Here is a 23,591-nt window from a genome sequence, read left to right on the forward strand (position 1 = left end):
CTACTACTACTACTACTACTACTACTACTACTACTACTACTACTACTGCTACTACTACTACTGCTACTACTACTACTACTGCTACTACTACTACTATTGCTACTACCACTACTACTACTAACAAATATTTACATGGTGCTTTACAATGATTAGTAATAGCATTTATATAGCACTTTAAGGTTTGCAAAGCATTTTACAAATATCTCGTTTGGTTCTCACAACAATCCTGGGAGGTAGGTACTAAAATCACCCCATTGTACAGATGAGGAAATGGAGCCTGAGAGAGTTTAAGCAACTTTCCCGGAGTCCCATAGCTAGTAAAATGGCAAAGGTGGGATTAGAACCCAGGTCATTCTGACAAAAAGTGAGATCTGCCACTGTGTCTGGCACATAGAAAGAATTTGGAAAATCCTTGTTGGTTTTTAATTTCTCCCCTGTTGAGGCAGCCCAGAGTCAGCCATTTTGGAATGGGAACCCTCGTTAGATGGTTAGGGTGTCCAACAGCACACCCTTGCTATGGTTTTCCCAGAAGGCTATACCTGAGTAGTCTGGAGGATGGGAAAAGTTGGTCATGCTGATTGGGACAGGGTCTTTTCTCTTGGGCAAGTCAATTTCCTCTTCTGGGCTTCCATGTTTCTCTCTGTAAAATGAGAAAGTTAGATTAAATTGTCTTTAAGGTCCTTTCCAGCTTTGAAATTTGGTGAGTCCTTTGCCTCCATTTCATCCTTTAGAACCTGAGGAGGCTAGCTTAGATGGGTCCCTTCTGGCTCTGAGACATCTGATTCTGTGATCCTGGTCAAAATGGTCATGGGTTTCATAGATCTTGGCTCGAGAGGGCAGATTGATTACTATCAGAATTGGGTTGAAGATTTCATGTTGGGGAGCTCTCTGTGGAGATGGAGAGAGAGAGTGGGCTTTCTAATACATTATGGGGAGATTTTCACACAATGAGTGTGTCTGTGGGAGGGCTTTGCTGCCCAGAGTGGCATGAGATTGGAACATTGAGCCTTGGTTGGAAGTACCCACTAAATGAGAGCCGCCGTAATTAATTAGCTTGGAAGGGGTTGGGAAGGAAGACAAAGCTCTCCTTTCATGCCGATGGATGCTCTCGGGCCTCAGGAAAGCAGATGCTTTGCCATCCCCCTTTTCCCCCTTTCTCTAGGCCAGAGCCTTTCCCATCTCCCAGGATTATTAGGGCCCTGCTTCTGTTACTATTGTAGATGGTTATTCTTTTCTCCTTTGCAGCAGAAACTAACTGAGTTGCTTTGATTTATCACTAACAGACACTCCATGGAGGTGGAGAGATGCTGGCTTCAGACTACCCATGAGAGCCAGCTGAAGGCTTGGTTCATAGAAAGGAAAGATGGTTGAACTGGGGAGGGGAGATCCCAGTTTCAGCTCCCTCACTTACTTGAACAGTGAGAATCTCTGGCCATTTGGCTCCCCAGGGTCCCCTGGAGGAGGGAGTCTGTTGTGTCGGGGTTATGTAGCACCAAAGCCATCACTGAGATCCAGTCCTAGGAAGCCACGAACTTTACCTTCCTTCTTTTTTCCCCCTGTACCCATCTGCAATGTGGCTCATAGCTGCTGCCAAGGCTGGGGAAACACCATCTTCAGCCCATTTCCTCTCTCCATTTACTCCCCTCTGGGTTGTTCAAGGGTATTGAGAGGATGGATTTGAGATTTTTAAGGGGAAGGCAGTGTCTTAATGAGATGAAGGAATCTGAGAACTCTGGCTTGGGATTTGGATTCAGAGGACCTTTTCTGACCCTCAGGCTTCCTATCTGTGCAATGGGGATACTCCCACTCCTCATCACACAAAAAATTCTTGGGAAGAAAGTGCTTTGGAAGGCTACCCTTTCCCAGTCTATTTCAGGAATATGCTACCTTCTATCCTCTTATGCTTTTATCTATATTCCTGATATCCCTGAGTGGGGGAAAGCTTTTGATAGGAGTAAGTGTTCCTATTTTATGGATGGAGAAACTGAGGCACAGATTGAATAATGTATCTCATCCGAAAATAAAAGTGGAAGAGAAGAGAGGCTGTGGGGTAAGGAGAAGAAGGGGAGGAAATGGAACTGGAGAAGAAGTGAAGATAAAGTGAAGAGGCTCAGAAAAGGGGGATGGATAAAGGTTGGGTAAGTCTAGGTATTCTGCACAGGTGTACTGGCTGTAAAGGCTATCTAGGTGGAGATCCAGCCATGGGGAAAGGCCTGGCACCAAGTGAAAGGCTGTTTCACCTCTGTTTCCACACCTTCTCCCTCTTCACTTCATAGTTCCTCCTTCCTTCTCTCTCCTCTGAACTTTCCACTCTCCTTTCTCCTTCATTCTCCCATTTCTTTACCTGCTTCCTCCTTTATTCCTGTCCCTTCCTTTTTCTCTGCATCTCCCATCTTCTCATTCCTTCTACTCTATTCCTCTTTCTTACTTCTTCCTTTCTACTCTTCCCTTTCTTCCTCCCTCCTCTCTCCTTTTCTCTTTTCTTCTTCCTTCCTCCTTTTTTTCTCTTTTCTTTTTTCCTCCTCTTGTTCCTCTTCACCTGAGAAAGCCAGGTCTTTAAGACTCCATAGAGTCCCAAGTGAGGTAGTCAACAGGAATTTATTAAATGCTTAGGACGTGCCAAGTGCCAGGTTTGCAAAGAAAGGCAAAAATGGTGCACTGATTCCTAATCAATCCTGGAGTTTCACAGTCTTTGAGTTCCTGAGGTCCTGATTGCTTATCCTATCCCTCTCCATGTGGTCCTAAAGGTTGGGATGCTGGGAGAGTATCAGCACCTGGGTGGGTATGCTCAAAGGGCAGCAAGGATCAGGTCTTGAGTTATTTTTATGAACCTTGCCCAGCTGGTGGGCATCTCTCCCTCCTGCACCACCTTTGGCTCCCAGACACTAACTCTAGCTGCTTCTCTGCTAAACCCTACCTCTCCCTGGCTGGCCCTGCTCTCTAACCACTAACAGGCACTGCCTCCGCTTGGCCCCTGAGTGCCCAGGCCACCGGCCTGCCTGTCACAGCTCTCACCACCTCCTATTAACCTCTTCTGCGTGACCACTACTAACCCTTCCCCGCCTCGGTTCCTTTCAGCAGAAACTAATGGCTTGCTGACTCCTTTCCACTAACAAGCAGGTCCAGCTCTCTGTGGTTAACAGCTTGAGTGTCTGCATGGCTGGTGGGGGTTCCTGGAACCTATGGTTCAGAGGGTGTCTAATCAGGTATGTTTGTGTCGGGGCAGGAGGCAGGGTGGGAGTGGAGGTGTGACTTGGTGGCTGGTCTTGGCCCACAGGGTCTCCTTATCCTCTCCTCTGTCTAGTTCTTTAAGGTACACATTGATCAAGGGACCTGACCCTTGGCCCACGAAGACAAGATTTTGTGGCTCCTTGATGTGATTCAAGGGGTGCCAGGTAGGACTCCCCCTTCTCCAAATGGCCCTCCTGGACAGAAATTCCATTATTTCTTGTGAAGTTTTCAATTTTCTTTTTTTTTTCCTGCCTGATGAGACTTGTGGTTTCATCGATTTATGGGATTCCCAGAGGAGGAAACTCCCTCTATGTATTAAAGGGCATCTGCTCTGCATTTAAGATCTTAGAGTTTCTTGGAGCATTGAGAGGTTAAGTGATTTACCCAGAGTCATACAGCCAGGCTGTGGCATATATGGACCCGGAATCCTTCCTGACTCCAAGGCCAGCTCTCCATCCTCTACTTTATGCTACCTTTTCCACATGCTTTAAAATAGAAATATTCCTGAGAAATTTAGGCAGCTATAGGTCATTCATATTTTAGTACGAAATAGTCTAATGACAATGATGATAATGATAAAAGCTAATGTTTATATGGTGTTTTAAAGCTTATAAAATTATTTATATATTATCATCTCATTGGATCCTCACCACAACTCTATGAAGTAGGTGGCATGATCATGCCCATTTTACAGATGAGGAAACCAGTTTAATTGCTTTGCTTTTAATACTCAGAGAAGAGTTGTGCAGAGGTAATTGGAGTTTTGGTGGGAGAGGAGGGGGATTTTTGGATTGTGGGTGCTTGCAGAATGGGTCAGATCAGGGTGGAGCTGGCAGGAGGTTGTGTGGCTTTGTTCAGTGAGAGAGAAGCATGTGATGCCGTGGAAGGAGAACTTGATTTGGAACCAGAGTATTTGGCTTCAAATCCTGCTTTTTTTCCCGGCTCCCTGGGTAACCTTGGGGAAGCTGCATCCCCTCCATGGGCCTTAGTTTCCTCATCTCTAAAATGGGGGCAGCCCTAAATCTAGGGCCCATGTCCTATGACACATGGTTGTACCCATGATCCTATGAGGTTTGAGATCCTGTGTGGCAAGTAGACAAGAAAATTGGGATGGAAAGGGAGGTGGGAGGGCCTCAGAGGCAGAATTCTATTTTGATGCTGTGCTTGGGGTCTTCCTGGTCTACAGGTGGCTCGGTGACCAGCAGGTAAGAAGGGAAGTTAGTCCCCAAGATTAATGGTGCAGCTTATAGAAGGCAGCATTCAGATCTCCAGCATCCCCAGCATTCATAGCCATGGCTCTAAGCTTACCCTGTATCTTGAGGCAAGGAGAAAGGCTCTGGGTGAACCAATTGAGAGGAGCCCAGATGGTGCCTCAGCCTCCAGGGTTCTCAGGACACAGAGGGATATGTTCCCTTGATGTTTGAAGCAATATTTTTGGAACTGTGCAGTCCCATCCACCGAGCTCTGGCCTTCAGCCAGGAGTTCTCAAATGTCAGTTAGCTCAGAGCTAACTGAGCAGAGCTGGTAACAAGGGGATGATGGATGAGAAGAGCCACCTAGCTCTAGGGCCCCCTGGGAGTGAGCCAGGTTCTACTTGGCTGAGCTGTGGCTGGAGTAAGTGAGAAGAGAGGTGTTAGGAAATCTTGGGAAGGATACTGAGCAACCGGGCCCCCTTCCTCGTAGAATCCTAGAAGCTCAGAGCTGGAAGGGACTTACTTCCATGGCCATCCCTGAATAAGCATCCCTTCTCCCATATAACCATTAAGGAGTGACACCTCCTTACCCACTGTTTCTGGAGGCAGCCCCACTCCCCTCTGGGATGGCTCTAGTGGTTGGAAGTTTGGGGCTATATCAAACCCTGAAACTTGCACTTCTTGCTCCTAATTCTGATTCCGGAGGAGAGCACAGCAAGCCTCTGTCTTCTTCCTCATAACAGCCCTACATATGCTGGAAGACAGCCATCGTGTTCCCCTGAGTGCGCTCTTTCCCAGGCTAAACAGCGCCAGTGCCTTTAACTGGTCCTTATAGGAAATGGACTTGAAGCCCTTCCCTATCCTGGTTGCCTTTTCTGAACACTCTTCAGCTTATTAATAAGGCATCTAGGTATTGCGGTAGATAGAGTACTGGACCTGAATCAGGAACCAGGAAGACCTGAATTCAAATCCTGCTGCAGATACCTACTGGTTGTGTGATCCTGGGTGAGTCGCTTAACCCCTCCCAGCCTTAGTTTCCTCATCTGTAAAAGGAAGATAATAATAGCACCTATCTTCCGGGTTGTTGTGAGGACTAAATGAGATATTTGTAACATGCTTTGTGAAACTGAAATCACTATATAATAGCAAACTGGAATCGATTAAGCGCTTAAACATGTACAAATATTATTTCATTTGACTTTAGTGATAACCTTGGGAGGTAGGGTTGGATAGGAGTTTTTTTTTTTAAATTGTACAGATGAGGAAACTGAGGTAGACAGAAGTAAAGTGGTATGCCCAGGCCAGGGTCATGCAGCTAGTAAGTTAGCTATTAGCTATCATCAGTATCTTTCCTAAAGTGTGGTATGCAACACTCCTGATGTGATCTGACTAGGACAGAAGACACAGCAGGACTATGAAATCCTTATTTCTTAGATTGTTCTAGCTGATTCTATGCCATCACAGATCCCATGGGAATTCGAATATGGCTATCTGCTGCTGCCTTGTAAAGGTCTGGGCTGAGACTGGGACCTTTGTTGCTAGGTCCAGATGTGGCAGAGACTAGCTCCCTCTAGTGGGGGACTTGCCACACTTCACTCCAGGCAGAGCATTCTAAAGCAGTTCTTGCTATGTTAGTGGATTGGTATCTGCTGGGTCCATAGATAGCTGGTATTCCTCTAATGCTTTGCAATTTATACAGAATGTGTCCCGGAGACTATCTCAGTCTATTTTCATAATAGCAGCATGAACTAGGGAGTGCAAGGATTAATCTTATCTTGCAGATAAGAAAACTCAGATTGAGAGGAAGTTAAGGGGTAATTTACCTCCACACCATTGAAAGTAGTAGGGCTGGACTGAAATAGGTTTGGATTAGCTGGTTCTAAATATTAAGATCCTGAGATCCAATCAGTGGCAGAAGAGTTTATTAAGTACTTACTATGTGCCAGGCATTGAGGGTGCCAAGATAAAAATGAAATATTCTCTGCCCTCAAGGGGCTTCAGATCTATCAAAAGCTTATATTCGATTGCCCTGAAATATTAAATAATTTGCCCTTTGTTTCACAGTAAGAAGAAGGGCTGGGAATGGGACCTATGTCTCCACCTGCAGGCCAGTTTACAGAGTTTAGAGCTAGTGGAGAATACAGAGCTTACCTAGAGAAGTCGATCAGAAAATAAGCATTCATTAAGTGCCTACTATGTGCCAGGCAGTGCACTAAGTGCTGCAGATACAAAGCGAGGCAAAAGAGAGTCTCTTTTCTTTTTCTTTTTCTTTTTTTAGAGTCTTTTTTTTAAGGAGCTCACTGTCTAATTGGGGAGAGGTGATAGAACTTACCCCAAACCACCCAGTTGAGAGTGGGGGTGCTGGGGTGGAATTACCTCACCTCTATGAACCTGGTATTGGGCTAACCGGTCTTTGAGGTCTTTTTCTCATTTGAATTCTGGTTTACAAATGAGATAATTGAAGTCAGAGACATTAAGTGGCTTGCCTACCTACGTAGCAAGTGAATCTGCAGAAGTGGGAATTTGAATACTGGTCTTCTGACTCACTGAAGGCCCTTTGGATGCCTGTAAATAAGCAGATGAGCTCGTACCAGATGTTTGATCACCAAGCAGGGCTATTAAACGTTTTTCCAACAAGATATTAACAAAATTCTGCCCAAATGGGATACTTTTGAAGTTTGTAAAGCAACATCCTCATGTCTTAAAAATGACTTCTAATGGGCCTGTTTTTTTTTCTTTTTTTGTCAATTTTGAGAGTGTTGGTCGTAAGGTTGCTGTCAAGTGGGTTGACACGTCAGTTGATCAGCTATATGAATAAATATATGGATTAGCCAGATCTATAGGTCAGATGCCAGAGCTGGAAGGGATCTTAGAGGCCATGCAGTCCAACCCTCTTTATAAAACTATAAATGAGGAAACTGAGGTCCAGAGAGGCACACACAGCTTAGAGCTGTCAACCTGGTTGTTTTGCTGCAAGCTTTCCTGACATTGAGTGGCTTCCCCTATTCTTAATGAACTCTGGGGAGATTCTGAAGACCCTTCCAGCTCTGACACTGTTCTAAGGGCCCTCCCAGCTCTGACTTTCCCTGTTCTAAGGCTCCCCTTCCCCCTCACCCCTGCATCTCCAGCTCTGACATTCTATGAGCACATCTGAAGCACCATTGTAAGTTCTTAAGCTCAAGTCTTTTGTACCATCCCATGTGAATACTTTGTCCCAAATCCCGAACGTTCAGGTGGAGTCCAGGATGGGGAGTGGAATCAAGGTATGTGCACGCTTTCGTACTCTTTCTGCCCAGAAGCTACCAATATGCCTTCATTGTCTCTCCTTCATCTTTTCCTCAGCAATCCAATTGAATGATCAGATTTCATGGGAGTGAATGGAGTTCTGTAACTAGAGGGCCCCATGAGTACTACTTATCCTATGACTAGGGGCTTGGGATGGGAATCAGGAAAGGCTTCCTACTGGAAGAGGCATTTGGATTGGGTATTAAAGGATGGATAAAACTCAACAGGAGAAGAGGAAGAGGGAGGACATTCCAGGCAAGTATGACCTTGAGCACTCAAGAGATGTGGCCAGTATGGACTGTACTCCAGCCTGGTTTCTCCTCAATGACTGAGGGGTCAGGGTGCTGGTTATAAGTACCATAAGTAGCAACAAGTTGGGACTGGGGTGAATGGGGAGTATATGTGGATAATTGGGGGAGAGGATATGAGGAATCCAGGTCTGCAGAAAGCCTTAGGCCCAGCTCTGAGGGGTCAAAGGCTGGAGAAGGCAATTTCCATGCTATCTCCAAATGACATGGAAAGTCATTATTTTCATGTGTGGCTTGTGCAAATGTAACCAAAATGTTTGACATTTTGTTTCACTGGGGAATGTAGCTCTGAAAATCACACACTTGATGTTAACATGGCATTTAACAATGACATCCATTTAATCAATCAATCCATAGGCAGTTAATAGGCACCTCCTATATCGAAGGCACTGTCCTAGGTGCTGAGAATACAAAACCAAACAAAAGAAGTAAAACAGTCCCTGTCCTTAAGAGGCTTACATTCTTTTTGGGGAAACAACATGTACACATATGAGAATATTGAAAATAAATACTAAATCATTGCATACAAGGTAGGTAGGTCAGGAGGACACTAGCAGTCAGGGGGATTGGGAGTGCCATTTTCATTGATTTGTGACTTCATCATATGATAAACAGGCAGGTGTCATGTGGTCTCTGGAAAAAGGTAGGTATCCCTGCATTATGGAACAAACACTGGTATTTAGGGATCTTATTCTCAGAATCTTCCCAGGCATAGTTGTTCTGGAAGTGTAATGTACTGCTTTGGGAAGTAGTGAGCTCCCTATCACTGGAGGTCTCCAAGCAGAGGCAGGTCACCACTTATTGGCTATGTTGTGGGATTCCTGTTCAGTTCTAGGTGGGACCAAATGGCTTGTGAGGTCCCACCCACCTTGGACATTCTGTGATTCCAATCACCGGGATTCCCTTCTGGCCTCCTTCTCACCTGGGTGGATCAGGGGGGCTGGTCCCTTTTTGTTGTCCACATTGTCTTCTGCCTTGTTCTTAAGCTTCCTTCTGGGAGGATCATTCTGGTCAGGGTGCTGATGACATGGAAGGGATCTGCTGGAGGCCAGTGAGACAAAGTAAGGAAACTAAAACATGTCGAAGGAGGAATAATCAAAGGAGCTGGGGATGTCTAGAGTGGAGGGGAATCACAGAATTACAGAATGTCAGAAGTCAAAGGGACTCTAGAGGTCATCTTGTCCAATTTATACCTGACCAAGAATCCTCTCTACAAGAGAAGACTCAGAGAGACAAGATTCCTGTCTTCAAATAGAGGAAGGACAGGCATGTGGAAGAACAATTTAACCCCTTCTCTTGGTCCCAGGGGGCAGAGCTAGGATCAGTGGATGGAAGATACAACGAGGTAAATTCTGGCTCCATATAAGACAGAGTTTCTTAGCAATTAGAGGCATGCAATAATGGAATGGACAGAGTAAAGAAATAATGAGTTCCCTGCCAATGGAGGTTTCCAAGCAAAGCCTACACAATCATTGTTTGGTGGGGCATTGTAAAAGGATTCCTGCCTCAGGGAGCTATTGGATGATGACCTCTAAGCTCTAATATTCTACCTTTTGAAATCCTCACCTCAAATCTCCATGCCTGAAATCTCACCATTAGAACACTCTTGAGGGTGGTGGTGGTTATGGCACCTGTTGAAATACTCCCCTTCATCCCCATCCATACAGTAATGGGACAGAAAGCTGGGACAGTAGCTTCTGAGCTCTTAAAGGTGGCTAGGATTTAGGCACTTAATATTTGGGTTTATGATGTATAGCCAGGAGGGCACCAAAAGGGAGGTGGAAGCAAGGTAAAGTCAAGCTTTGCCACTCTTCCTGGGGTCAACCATGTCTTTTGTTTTGGAAGCAAGAGAGATACTCACTACACAGGTATTATGTGAAATGAGATCCCATGCTCTCTGCTGTGCATCAAGCAAAAATAGTGAATTCAGTGACTAAAATGCCCATTCTAGAGGGAAGTGGGAATTCTCAGACTGAGAGGCAGCATGTTATAATGGTTAGGGTACCTGCTTTAGCATCAGTCAGGAGGACCTGGGTTCAAATCTCACCTCAGAAACTTGCTCGTTGTATGACACTAAGTCATTTCACCTCTGTTTCCTGTTTGTAAATATGTGCATGCAGCTGGGCTGGGCTTAATGGCCTCTGTGGTCCTTCTCAACTCTAAATCTATGATCCTATTAACCAGTGAGGTTAGGTGACTTATCTAAGGTCAAACTGCCAGTAAGTAGCAGAGCAAAGATTCAAACTCAGGTTCTCTGGTTCCAAATCCATCATGCTCTATGGTCAAAGATGAGGCATCAGAATCCTTGCCCTTGAGGAGCTTACAATTTCATGTGGACATAGGACATGAATACAAATAACTATAATAAAAGTTAAAACGCCTGAAGAATAAGGGAGAGAGTGCCCTCAGTGGTTCAAGGAAGGAGGGACCATTTCTAGCCAGAGATGACTTTGCAGAAAGCATGGCGCCTGAGCTGAGCCTTAAAGGAAGAGAAGGCTTTCAACAGGTGGAGATGAGACATGGGGAGTTCATTTCAGGCATGCAGGGTATGGGGAATGCCATATGCAAGTGCATGGAGGTGGGAAGAGTAGTTATGAGATCAGGGAATAGCATGCAGTCGAATTTGGCTGGCATGTAGTGATGTAGTGTGTGTGTGATGGGGGGAAAGGTGAGATGGGACTGGAAAGGTAAGTTGGAGGCAGGTTGTGGAGGGTCTGGATGCCCATAATCAATCAGTTGGGTCAATCAATCAACAGGCATTTATTAAGCACCTGCTGTGTTCCAGTCATTGTGCTGAGGCCCAGGCATACAAAGACAGAAAAAAAATTCTATCTAATTCCGGAGGCAATGAGGAAGCAGTGGCTGGGCCAAGGTTTTTGACTAGAGGAATCAGACTTGTGCCTTAGAAAGCTCACTTTGGTGGCTGGGTAGATTGGAGCCGAAAGGGGAGAGGCTACACCTTGTCCATGGCATGTGCTTACTAATTGTTTGTAGAATTGAACTGAATTGAATTGAATTGCATCAGAGGCAGGGAGAACAAATATGAAGCAAAAGTAATAATCTGAGTGAGAGGTGGTGGGGTCCTGAGTTGGGCAGGGTTCAGGTGAGGATGTAGTGCAAGTGGAGTGAATTCAATTCAATTCAAGAAACATTAAGTGCTTTTGATGTGCAAGCACTGGCTGCATTAGGTGCTGGGAATACCAAGACAAAATGAAAGAATTCGTGCCCTCAAGGAGCTTACATTGTAATGGGGAAACAATACAGATAAGTAAATGCAGATATATACTAAGTAGTCTCAGGGGAGGAGAAAGTTAGAAGTCTTTATAGTAAAGGTCGTATGTTAACTGTAGACATTCTGGAGGGTCCCTTGTAAAAGTGGGGAAGGCTGGGCTGGGTGGGGATGAGGGCTCTGAGAATGGTGGCCAGGGAAGGGAACTTTGGACTGGACAGCCTGCATCTCAGAAGCACAGGGATGCCCCTGGGCAGACTTGTAGAGCAATTGGTTGTCAAGATTTTATAGGAGCAGATGTCTTGTTGGCTTACTTATCAATCTCTGAGCAAGAAATGAAAAGAATGTAGTGGAAGGTGTATGCCTAGGTGGTAGTCAAGTTGGGGCCAGGCTGAATATTGAGGGGCTGAGGCGTGTTTGACTTCAGCCAACTTCATTTTACCTCAAGCCTTACTCTAATGTTGAGTAGATTATTTTTTTCCCTGCGAGTGCGCATGTGTGTGTGTGTGTGTGTGTGTGTGTGTGTGTGTGTGTGTGTGTGTATGTATGTGTGTATGTGTGTGTAGGATTTTTGGTCCAGGGCTAGTGATTATTGCAGAAGGAGGAGAGTGGCTGGGTAGGTGATGACTCCCCTGTACTGCCTGGTAGTCAACTCAAGGATCAGTGGAGTCCTTGGATACAATCTAGTTAGGGAGAGATGAGACATGTCTGAGCTACTCACTTTCCAGATCATCTGGGGACATGTGGAAAAGAGGTTATCAAGATGAGATGTGGAATCTGATTGAATGTGGGGCATCAGGCAGAGGGCAAAGGCAGCTAAAGAACAGCAATTCTCCTGCCCTCATGGAGCCAGCAGTCTAGCAGGAGGGGATCATATTGGTCCTTATATTTCATGTTGTATATCTTGAGAGGTCTGAGGTAATGGAGAGAGCCCTTTGGGTTGGGGGTGGGGCAGGACTGGAGGAAAGCAAAGCAAGGAGGGATTTCTGAAGGGGGTGGCATTTACTTTGGGATTTGAATGACATAGAAGGTTTGGGCAGCGGCCAAAGTTCAGCGACCCCAAAGTGCAGAGCTCCCTTTTTTCAGGGGAAGGTGAGTGATCTGCTTTGCCTGAAACGTTGGAATTTATGAGGGACCAGAGTTCTAGAGCTGGAAATGATATCACAAGTGATGTCGTCCAACCTCTATCCCCATTTTCCAGATGACAAAACTGAGGCAGAGGGAGGTTAAGTGACTTGCCCATGGTTATAGAGGCAGGATTTTCACCCAGATCCTTGGTCTTCAGAATTGGTACTCATTTCCTCTGTACTAGTGAAAAGTGTCAGATGAGGCTGGAAAGCATGTTTCATTCAATGAAAAAGATTTTTAAGCATCTACTATGTTCTGGACCCTGGGAGGGGAAATTCAAAGATGAAAAAAATGTGGATCTCAGAGAGTCCTTGGTCTACTTGGCCAAACAGGGAATCACAGAATCTTAGAACTGAAATGGAGCCACTTGTGTGACTTTGGGCAAGTCATTCAACTTCTCTGGACCTCAGTTTCCCCTTCTGTAAAAGGAGAGGGATGGACCAAATGACCTCCACGGTTCATGAATTTGGACATTATCTTGTCCTGAACAGGAATCACCTCTCAAGAGATTTTGGCAAAAGATCATCACCCCTCTGCTTGAGACAGGGCTAGCCAATGAAAAGATAACAGACTTCTCAGTTAAGGGAGAAATCCCTGGGAGTTGGTGGAGAAGCCCAGAGTGAGAAGGAAACACCATGGGCTGGCGGTGGTCGGGGAAGACTTCCTGGCGGGAAGGCTTTGAGTTAAGCTTTGAAGGCTAAGCAAAGCTCAAGGAGGCAGGGTGGGGTCAGAGGGCACTCCTAGCTGGGGAGCAAAGGCACAGGGAAGAAGGTTGGCTTGGCTGGGCCCAACATTACTGACACTCAATGGGTGAGAGAGGAGGCTTAGAGTAGAGGAGGTCAGGGTTAACTGGATGAGTCCCCCTCCACAAAGATGAGGCAAATGGAGTCCAGGAAGGAGACCCAGGCCAGGAGTCACAGAATCCCCAACAAGACAAGAAACAGACATGGAGAGACAGATCAGGGGACTTGTTTAGTGTCACAGAGGTAGTATCAGAGCTGGGATTTGAATTTTAAACCCTCTGACTTCAGATTCAGTGCTTTTTTTTCAGCCTCTGGGTTCCATCTCCCCAGAGACTCCTTCTAGTCCCTGAACCTTCTTCATTGCTCATGATCTGGACTCTGGCCCGTGCTTGTCAATCCCCATATCTGCTGTATCCAACCTCCCCAGGCCCCACTGTCACCAATTTGGGGAAAGCTCTGGATCTTAGTGCCGATGTGGGTGGGGCAAGTATGGCAGCCTGTGTCTAACATCCTTCCCTTCCCATACCTACCTACGGACCCTTACCTGCCTCTCAAACCTGAGCCTAAGGGGTGTAATATTACTTTTTATCTATTTATTCAACAAACATTTTATTAACTGCCTACTGCCTTGCCAGGACCTGTCATGGGCATTGGGGGTAGGGATAAGGACCAGATCTGTGATTTGCCTGGTAGAGAGAACTAACTACCAGAGGGATAAACTGCTACCAATGCAGGCTTGCCCCTCTATGGGGTCCCCTTCATATACTTTTTGGTTTTTCATCTTTAAATGTTTGCCTTCTAGTTTAGAGAGTTGCCCAGCAGACTGAGACATTAAGTCGCTTGCCCAGAGTCACATATTCTGTGTATGGTGGGGGGGAGTCACTTGGGGAATTATTGACTCAGGAGCCAACCCTTGTGTAGACTGCCCTACTGTGTTTAGGTGCTGGGGTTACTGAGACAGAGCTGCAACAGTCCCTGCCCTCAAGAATCTTTCCATTCAAGGGAGACGGCATATCTACAGAGATAAGTGAACCTGACATAGATGCAAGGTATCGGGGGAGTGCAATTGGGCGAGTGGGGAGGGATCTGAAAATGCCTTCTGTAGAAGCTGGAAACTGAGTTGAAGTGTGAAGAAAGCTGAAGGTGAGGAGGGAGGGAATTCCTGCCTCATCTCTTCCCCTCATTTGAAATAGTAATACCTTATACAGGTAGTATTTTAGATTTGAAAAGGGCTTTCCCATCCATTATCTACTCCTCGTCAGAGCCTCTGTGAGGGAGCCAGGGCATGGCTATTCTCTCTCTCTCTCTCTCTTTCTCTCTCTCCCTCTTTCTCTCTCTCTCTCCTACAAGTGAGGAAACTGAGACTCAGGATTATGATGACAGAGTTTAGAGTATAAAGTGACATTTGAGACCATCTAGTCCAACCCTATCATTGTGCAGAGGAGGAAACTGAGCCCCAGGGAGAGAAATTCACGTGGCCAAAATCCCAGCAGATCTGAATTTATTCAAACCTAGGGCCTGTTATTCTTTCTGCCACACAATACTGGCTATACTGAAATCTGTTAAATTGAAGTGAAGGTCCTCACTCCCAAAGTCCCAGAATCTGTTCCATTATGAGAAAGTCACCCCTCTATTTTGCCTTGGACTTTTTGCCATTTGTATGGATCCTCTGGCATATTGTTGTTCTCATTCAGCAACTGTCTGTGACCTGTAGTTGCATGGGGCGTGGAGTGGTTAAGTGACTTACTCAGGGTCACACAGCCAGTATACGTCAGGGGCAAGAATTGAATCCAGGTTTGGGTCCGAGGCCAGTTCCTCTATCCCCTATACCAGGAGGTCACAAACTGGAGTCTGTGAATTTTCTTTAAAAAAGATTTTGATAAGTATATTTCAATATAATTGGTTTCCTTTGTAATCCGTACTTCATGTTATGCATTTAAAAACCTGACTCTGAGAAGGGGTCCAGAGGTATCAGAATGTCGGAGGTGTCCATGTCCTTCACCATCCTGCCCGTCTTTAAGCTGGGCTAATCTGGTAACCTGGGAAGTAACCCAACCTGGTAACCTGCAGGTAACCTGGGAAGGGTAGGCTTCTTAGTTCCATAGTCCTTACTATAAATGATGGATCTGGGATTGGGTTTTGAAAAGGGAAGAATATAAAGAATGGGAGGAGTGCCTAAGAGACCAGGAATCATAGAATCTTAGATCTGGAAGGGGACCTTCCAGGTTATCCAGCCCAGCCCATACCTGGAAAGAATTCCCTGTTATCAAATTCCAGCCAAATTATCATCTAGTCTCAAATTAAAACCTCAAGTAATTGAGAGGGACTATGGAAAGGAGAAAAAGGGGAAAAAACTCTACCCTGGCTGTTGGGGATGGGGTGGTGAGGGAGGCAGTTCCAGACTCTAACTTTAAATTCTCCGCTCCTGTGGTTCTCTCCTGTTCTTACTGGTCACCATGTAAAGCACCTACATCAAACCAGTTGGGGACCCCAGCCCTGGGGCCAAGTTTCAACCCTTTACTTGGTCCTGGATACCAGAATGAGGATGGACACTTGTCCTTTCCAAATATATTGCCTGTGCCTTGGAGGAATCCTCAGAGAGGAAAATGAAGGGAAAAAAAGAGGTTGATATTAGTTGCGTCTTTCAGAATTAATTTCAACAAAATTTGAACCTCGGTCAACATTTAAGAGGATTCTATGACCCAGAATAATGTAATATTACCAATAGTAGCAATGGTACATAGAAGTGAACCTTACTTTATGGAATAGAACTGTTTCCTGAGACTATGTCTGTAAAATGAGTTTCTGTATATTGAATCTTTTTAACTATTGACCTTCACTGTAAAATTAGAAATGTAATTCCCTGGAGGAAAACAATATCAAGAACTAATAAAACTGTACTTAATGCAATAAGGCTTTTAAACATTATACACATCTGAAATATATACTTTTGTGACTAAGTGATTGCATTTCTGCTTTTATTGGTTACTGAGGGCAGGGATTGTTTCTCAGTCATTGGCAGGCAGGAGAATCTAGCATGGCATGTTGACTATTATGGGGCTCGATAAAAACTCCCCCCCATAAGTGGGAATGCTGCTTCCTAATACTGGGGAGTAAGGGAATTTTATAGAGAGGTATTGGGTGTTAACTCTAGTTGAAAGAAGTCTCTGACTAAGAGTCAAGAGCCCTGTGACAAATGTAAAGTCCTATACTTGGGTTAAAAAAAATCTAGAGCGCAAATGCATGTTGGGGAAGACAGGGTTAGCTAGGGACAGTGAAAGCCAGATAATTAGATAGTTCTTGTGAAAAAGATCTGGGGAGTTTAGGGGGCTTTTCATTTGCTATGTATATCCACATTGTGTGGGGTGGGTAGGTGGCGCAGTGGGTAGAGTGTCGGGCTTGGAGTCAGGAAGACCTGAGTTCAAATGTGGCTTCAGACATTTCCTAGCTGTGAAATGGCCCTGGGCACATCATTTAACCCTGTTTACCTCAGTTTCCTCATCTGTAAAATGAGCTGCAGAAGGAAATGGCAACCACTCCAATATCTTTGCCAAGGAAACCCCCAAAAGGGATCATGAAAAGTCAGACATGACAGAAAAATGACTAAACACCAAAAATCCACATTGTAACATCTTGGCCTCCAAAGCTAGGGGATATTAGGCTGCACTAGTGGAGATTGCACCTACAGCAATGTCCTCTGTACTCTGTCCAAGGCACTTTGCCCTGGTCAGACCTCTTCCCTTCTGGAGTAGGCATCACATTTTCAGGAAGGACATTGACTAATCTGAGTACATTCCAAGGAGGATGACCAAGATGGAGAGGGGATTAGAGATCATGCCACATAAGGATTAGGTGAAGGAAATGGGGCTTTTAGCCTGGAGGAGAAAAAGTTCAGGGGTGACATGAAAGCTATGTTTAAGCACTTAAAGATCTATTATGTGGTAGAGAGATTGGATTGATTCTCCTGGCTTTTGGACAGAATTAATAGCAATGAGTGGGGACCTAAAATTTAATGTAAAGAAAGACTTCCTAACAATGAGAATCATCCCAAAGTGGAATGTATTGTCTCTGTGAATGGTAAGTTTCCTCCACCACTGAAGAGGCTGAATATTGTAGAGAGAGTTTTGTCCAGGACAGAGGACTTCAGGGGTCCTTCATAGTTCAGAGATTCTGGGATTCTGGTCATCACTCCAGATCAATCACTAACTGGTATGGCATCATGTAAATCACTTCCCCTGTCTGGACTGAGTTGCCTCATCTGCAAAAATGGATATAATGGTTATTTGGTTGCCTGAAGGCAGGGGACTAGCCTGGGTGCTCACTTGAGGTCTTTGCCAGCTCTAGGTTATATGATTTTTGTAGGGAGGCAATCGAATTTTTGTGGAGAGTCACTTAACTTGACCAGAGTCACACAGCTAGTCTGAGGCTGGATTTGAACTCAGGTCCTCCTGATTCCAGGTACAGTGCTCTATCTAATGGACCACCTAGCTACCCCCTTGGTTATATGATTTTGACAGCACAGAGGGAATCTGCACCAGGCAGCCTGTTGGAGGAGTCACACAGGAACGACTTCCCATATTGGCCTCTCTGATTTGTTATCCCGCTGAATCGGGAAAAAGAGAAAGGAATAATGGTGGCCTGTGAAGAATTCTCCCCTGTCTCTCAGCCCCAAGCCACCTCTAAACCTGAAGCTCACTCATACCAACATTCCAACTCTGATTTATCTCCTCCCTGTCAAACAGCTGTTCTGACTGCATTTCCTGCCATTGACCTAGGAAAGAGGAGAGGAGTAGGACAGGGGAAGAGAGTGGCTGGAGAGGAGAGCATTTACATAGCGCTTTAAGGTTTCCAAGGTTCTTCCCATATTTTATCTCATTTGAGTCTCACAATTATTATTATTATCACCCCCATTTTACAGATGAGGAAACTGAGCCTGTGCGAGGTTAAATGACTTGTCCAGGGTCACACAGCTTGGAGGTATCTGAGGCAGGATTCAAACTCAGGTCTTCCTGACTCTATCTGGCACTCTATCTATTGCACCACCAAACATCCCCTTAGTGTAATATAGGAACTTAAAATCATAGATCTACAACTGGAAAGGACCTCAAGCATCATCTAGTTTAACCCCTTCATTTTTACAGATGAAGAAACTGAGGCCAGAGAGGTTGAGAGACTTCCTAGGATTAGATCCTAATATCATTGATCTAGTGTTGGACGAAACCTTCTATTTCAGCCCCCTCATTTTACAGATGAAGAAACTGAGGCTCAAAGAGGTTGAGTAGTATCTGAGGTAGAATTTGAGCCCATAGAGAGTGTTTAAAACAGCTCTTGAGCAGCTCCAGTATGGTTTAACAATGGTTGCCACTATTTCTGTAGCACATTGTGGTTTCTAAAGCATTTTACATTCATTATCTCAGTTTAATTTTTTGTAACACCTCCTGTGAAGTGGGCCCCAGAGTTACTATTCCATTTTATGGATGAACAAATTGAGACTCAGAGATATTAAGTGACCTGTCCATGGTCACACAGGAAGAGTCAGCAACAGGACTCAAACATAGGCCTCTGACTCCAGGTCATGTGTGTTTCTCACAGTACCACACTCTTTCTCATGTGGGGAGACCTTAGCCTGTGTTATCTACCAAGCCACAGCCTTCCTGATAGATGGCTTACATTTACACAGTTCTTCAAGGTTTGCAAAACACTTTATATACATTATCCTACACTAGTTTTGCTACATTCCTGTGAGATAGGCGCTCTCATCATTCCCATTTTACAGATGAAGATACTGAGGCTCAGAGAAGCAGAGATTGCCGATATTTTGCCCAATCAATCATTCAACATTTATTAAGTGCCTGCTAATGTGCCAGGCACTGTGCTAAGTTCTGGGGATACAAAAAGAGGCACAAGACAGCCCCTATCCTCAAGGAGCTTACCATCTAACAGGGGAGACACCGTGTAAACAAACATATACATAGCTAATATGTATCTGAGGCAGGACTCAAACCCAGGTCTTCCTGGTTCCAAGTTCAGTGGTCTATGCATTATGCCATACCCCACACCAGAGGTCACTTGGGCAGCCACAAAGCTTTTTGTGTCTTGTTTCACCTCTCCTATAGCTCTCACCTCATGGCTCCACCCTTTTGTGGGTGATGTTGGCATTCTTGTCTATATTGGGTATGGCTTGGCTCCCCCCTGCCAAACAGCTCAAAGCTTGCCCCCCCATTCTACCCACTCCTCCCTTCAGGCCTGATTCCACTGTGTTTTCTAGTTCAAGTTCTTAAGAAGACCTTTTAAAGTGCAGTTTTTAATGATAATATTAGACATGAATCAATTCGTGCACACAACACATTTTTCCCCATCCAGCAATGCTCCTTCAATCCTTGCACCAACCCTCTAAGTGTCCACTAAGACATCAAGGTGATCCTGGCAATGCTAGAGAGAGACTTTATCAGCAGAAGCAAGCTCTGACAGCTTGCCAAGGCCCAGAGGTCTGTAAATACTTTCTACAATGGCTCTGCCATAGCTTGGATGTCTGTATCTATTGTCAGAGGGCTCATCACCAGAAAGTTGCCTGCTGGGTACTGAGTTCTTTGACCAAGGTGCCCCACAAAACAGACCAAACCAATGAAATCAGGAAACTTGGGTTAGGTATGTGATCCGAGAGAAGCCACTTTCCCTCTCTGAGACTCAGTTTCCTCATCTATAAAATGGAAATAATAATACTTGAACTACCAACCCTGTAGGATTGTTATAAGTAAAATGGTCTGTATATAATCTTTTAAGTGATATGCTGTGGGATCTCGGCCAAGTTACTTCTCTTCTCTGGATGTGATTTTCCTCTGTCAAATGAGGGGATTGGAATGGCTTCTAAGTTCCCTTCCAGTTGTGACATTTTGATGGGTTGTTCTCACTCTTGCCATCCCTAGTAAACAGGTCCTGGGGATTCTTGAAGTGGACTCTGCAGTACCCAGCAATAATCAGCAGATGGAGATGTTGCACCAGAAAGCATCAGGTTTCCAATGCTCAGATTAGAAAATGTGGATTTTCTCCTTCCTTCAGGAATCTCAGTTGCCCATCACCTCCCAACAATGCTCTGGGACTGAAATACCCAGTATTCAAGGTCAAGGGTCTTCCTAGCTCTAGGAACCTTGGGCACTTGACCAATGGTCAGTCCATGCTTTTTGGGGTAGTGGGGAGAGAGGCTTGAGCTTCTAGGAATGACCCTGGTCCTTCCACCCCTAAACTCTGGCATGTGATACAGTGGTGAGAATGCTGGATTTATAGTAAGAGTACTTGGGTTCCAATCCCAGCTCTACTACTTGGATGACTTTAGGTAAATCACTCATGTACTCTGGGCTTCCATTTCCTCCTTTTAAAGATGAGTGGGTTGGAATAAATGACTTTTAAGGTCCCTTAAGCCCTAAATCCTTTGAGCCTATAGCCTTCCAATAAAGCCCCTTTTCATCTTTAGGTGAGGAATCATTTTGAAAGAGTGAATAGAGTGCTGGGCTTGGGAGATATCTGTTCCAATCTCACCTCTGACCTGTACTAGCTGTACTTGTCCCATGGAACACACTTAGAGTTGTCATTCCTGATTCCAGTTGACCATGAGCAAGCTTTGGGGCCTGCTTCTGGTCATGTGCAGTTCAGGGCTAAAGGCCTTCCACTTTGAGGTGGTGAACAGCCTCCTCTGGGACATCCATTGCTCCCTATAGCCTTCTCATCTTGGAATATCTCTTTGCTGTACCGGCCCCCTTCTCCCATTGGTGAATTCCTTCTTAGGACTGCATTTTAGGAAAGGGTTTAGACTGGCCAATCTCCATTTCCCTCTGAGCTGTGCTTCTGACTTTCTGGACTTCAACACCATGCCAACCATGGAATTCTCTCTCTCTCTCTCTCTCTCTCTCTCTCTCTCTCTCTCTCTCTCTCTGTCTCTCTCTCTCCCTGTGTCTCTGTCTGTCTTTGTCTCTGTCTCTCTCTATATTTCTATTTCTCTCTCTCTCTCTCTCTCACACACACACCCCCTCCCTTTTCAGTTCCCTTTTGTATGCTGTCTTCCCCCATTAGAATGGAAGCTCCTTGAAGTCAGGGACTCATTTTTCTTTTTGCTTGTATTTGTATCCCTAGAGCTCAGTTCAGTGCCTGACATGTAGTTAGTGCTTAATAAATGATTTTTACATGTTACCATGCCTTATTGCCTGTGAATCTAAAAGAGCTGGTGACTTGGTGAATGTATAAAAAGGAGTGACCATCTCATCAGCCTCTGTCTGGCTGTGAATTGCGTCAGAACTGTTTTGAGTTGTTTCTTGAGAGGTGGGATGGTTTGTCCTATTCCCTACCTTCCAGGTCTCCATGGGACTATGAACATATGGCATCTAAAACAAAAACCTTGCCTGAGCCTAGGTTCAGGCTGTTTCTTTTGAGTTTGTTCTTTCCTGATCTGAGGGAAATGAACCCAAGATATCCAGGCTTAGAGGTGACCTTGTGAGTTCAAGAAGTCCAGAGGTCTCATCAAGTCAGAGCGGTGTCATGACAGGTGATGAATCCCTAGAAACTACTCCAATGCTCTTAGAATAGATGGCCACCAACAAAAAGATTGGTCCAAGCCTAGCCAATTTATTAGCAGACACAGACCAGGAATTGTTTGGACAGTGTAGAAGCAAAGTGAAATATAAGATAACTAATTAGCAGGCCTGAAAACTACTTTATGATGGAATGTAGGGTATCAGTTTCCCAGAATATTATAATAGTAGTTATAAAGTTATTGAATCCTGTTTTAAGTTTGTTTTTGAGAATGTACCTTGTGAGTCTTGTTATGATTAGCATTTCTTTTGGGTGTAGGAATAAATTACCTGTCCCTTACCTGAATCATATTGTGTACTGAGTATTCCCTTTTTTCTAAGTAAAACCTAGATGTGAGTCATAACCTAAATTGGAAGTAAAATCCTCCCTTCGGTGCCATATGAAGATCAGGAACTGACTGGGGTTATTTAGCCTTGGAAGGAATATCATGGCTGCTTTCAAGTATTTGAAAGGGAGCCATCCGGAAAAAGGGATTAGACTTGTTTTACTTAGCCCCAGAGCATAGAGACAGGGATAATGGGTTAAAGTTGCAAAGAGACAAATTTAAGCTTAATGCTAGGAAAACACTGAAACATCCTAACAACTTGAGGTGTCCAAAAGGGGAATGAGCTGCCTTGAGAAGTTGTAAGTACCCCTCCATTGGAAATCTGGTTCCAGGCATGGATAAGGTGAAAGCTTACCTACCAAAGGCTAGGGGTCCTAGGCAGAGGTGGCAAACTTGGAGGGGCAAGGGCTCTAACCATATTAAATTATAATTGGGGAATGTTTCACAAAATAAATAAAAATAGAATAGAACATAAGCAATGTTAATTTGTGGTTTTTGAAATCAATATTCAACCCAGAGGGATGCCAGTTTGGTAACACTGTTATCTCAGAGTCCAAAGTCCTAGTGGGGAGGAGGGATGAAACATGAGGTTAATTACTGGAGTACAAGCAGCAAAGTTTAGAAATGGTGGTTGGAAAGATAATATCACACATCTAGGGTTAGACAGGACCTGAGAAGTCATTCAGTCCAACCTTCTCATTTTATGAATGAAGAAAGTGAGGCACAAGATAGTTAAATGACTTGCTCCAGGTGGTATAGATAGTAAGTGGTTGTAAGTGAGATTTGAATCCAGGTCCTTCCAGTCCAGAGCCTATGCTCTTTCCACTGTACCAGAGTGGTCCCTAGGGAGTGCCCCAGCCCTCGATGTTCAATATTTTTATCAATGACTTAGATACAGACATAGCTGGCATTGTTATCAAATTTGCAGATGGCACTAAGCTGGGAGGGTCATACTAATACACAGGATGACAGAGTCAGGATCTAGAAAGCTCTTAATAGGCTAGAACAGAGGATCCCAAACTTATTTGGCCTGCCACCCCCTTTTTAAAAAATTACTTCATGCCTCCCTGGAAATCTACTTTCTTTAACCCTTTAATGATTTTTTTGAAATTTGCATCATCTCAAAAAATATAAACTATTTTTAAAAAAATAATGCATCCTAAATGTAATAATTTATTGTAAATTTGTGGGTTTTTCTGCATTAAAATTTGATGATGCAATATTATGTTATGTAACCCATATAGTATCATATTTTAAATAAGTCATTCCACACACGTATTCCTGCCTATGCATGCTGATCTTCCCAGCAATGCGTGACACATTTGCTGCCAACACTTGCTTGTTAAGACCTGTTGGCAGACTTGACAACTGATCAGTTATAACTTGCATTTTGTGTGTTTATTTGGAAAATAACATAATCACTATGACTTTGACTCTTACACAACAGATGAAACGTGCGAATGGTTTTTCAAAATTTTCTTCTCTTCTTTCCTTATGCTTCCACTGCCCCCTTATTTTTATCCACCATCCTCCTAATTGCCCCCCTGGATCATTCCAGTGCCCCCA

The sequence above is a fragment of the Vombatus ursinus genome, unplaced genomic scaffold, assembly GCF_900497805.2.
Source record: "Vombatus ursinus unplaced genomic scaffold, bare-nosed wombat genome assembly UNPS02001287.1, whole genome shotgun sequence".
Classification (NCBI taxonomy): Eukaryota; Metazoa; Chordata; class Mammalia; order Diprotodontia; family Vombatidae; genus Vombatus; species Vombatus ursinus.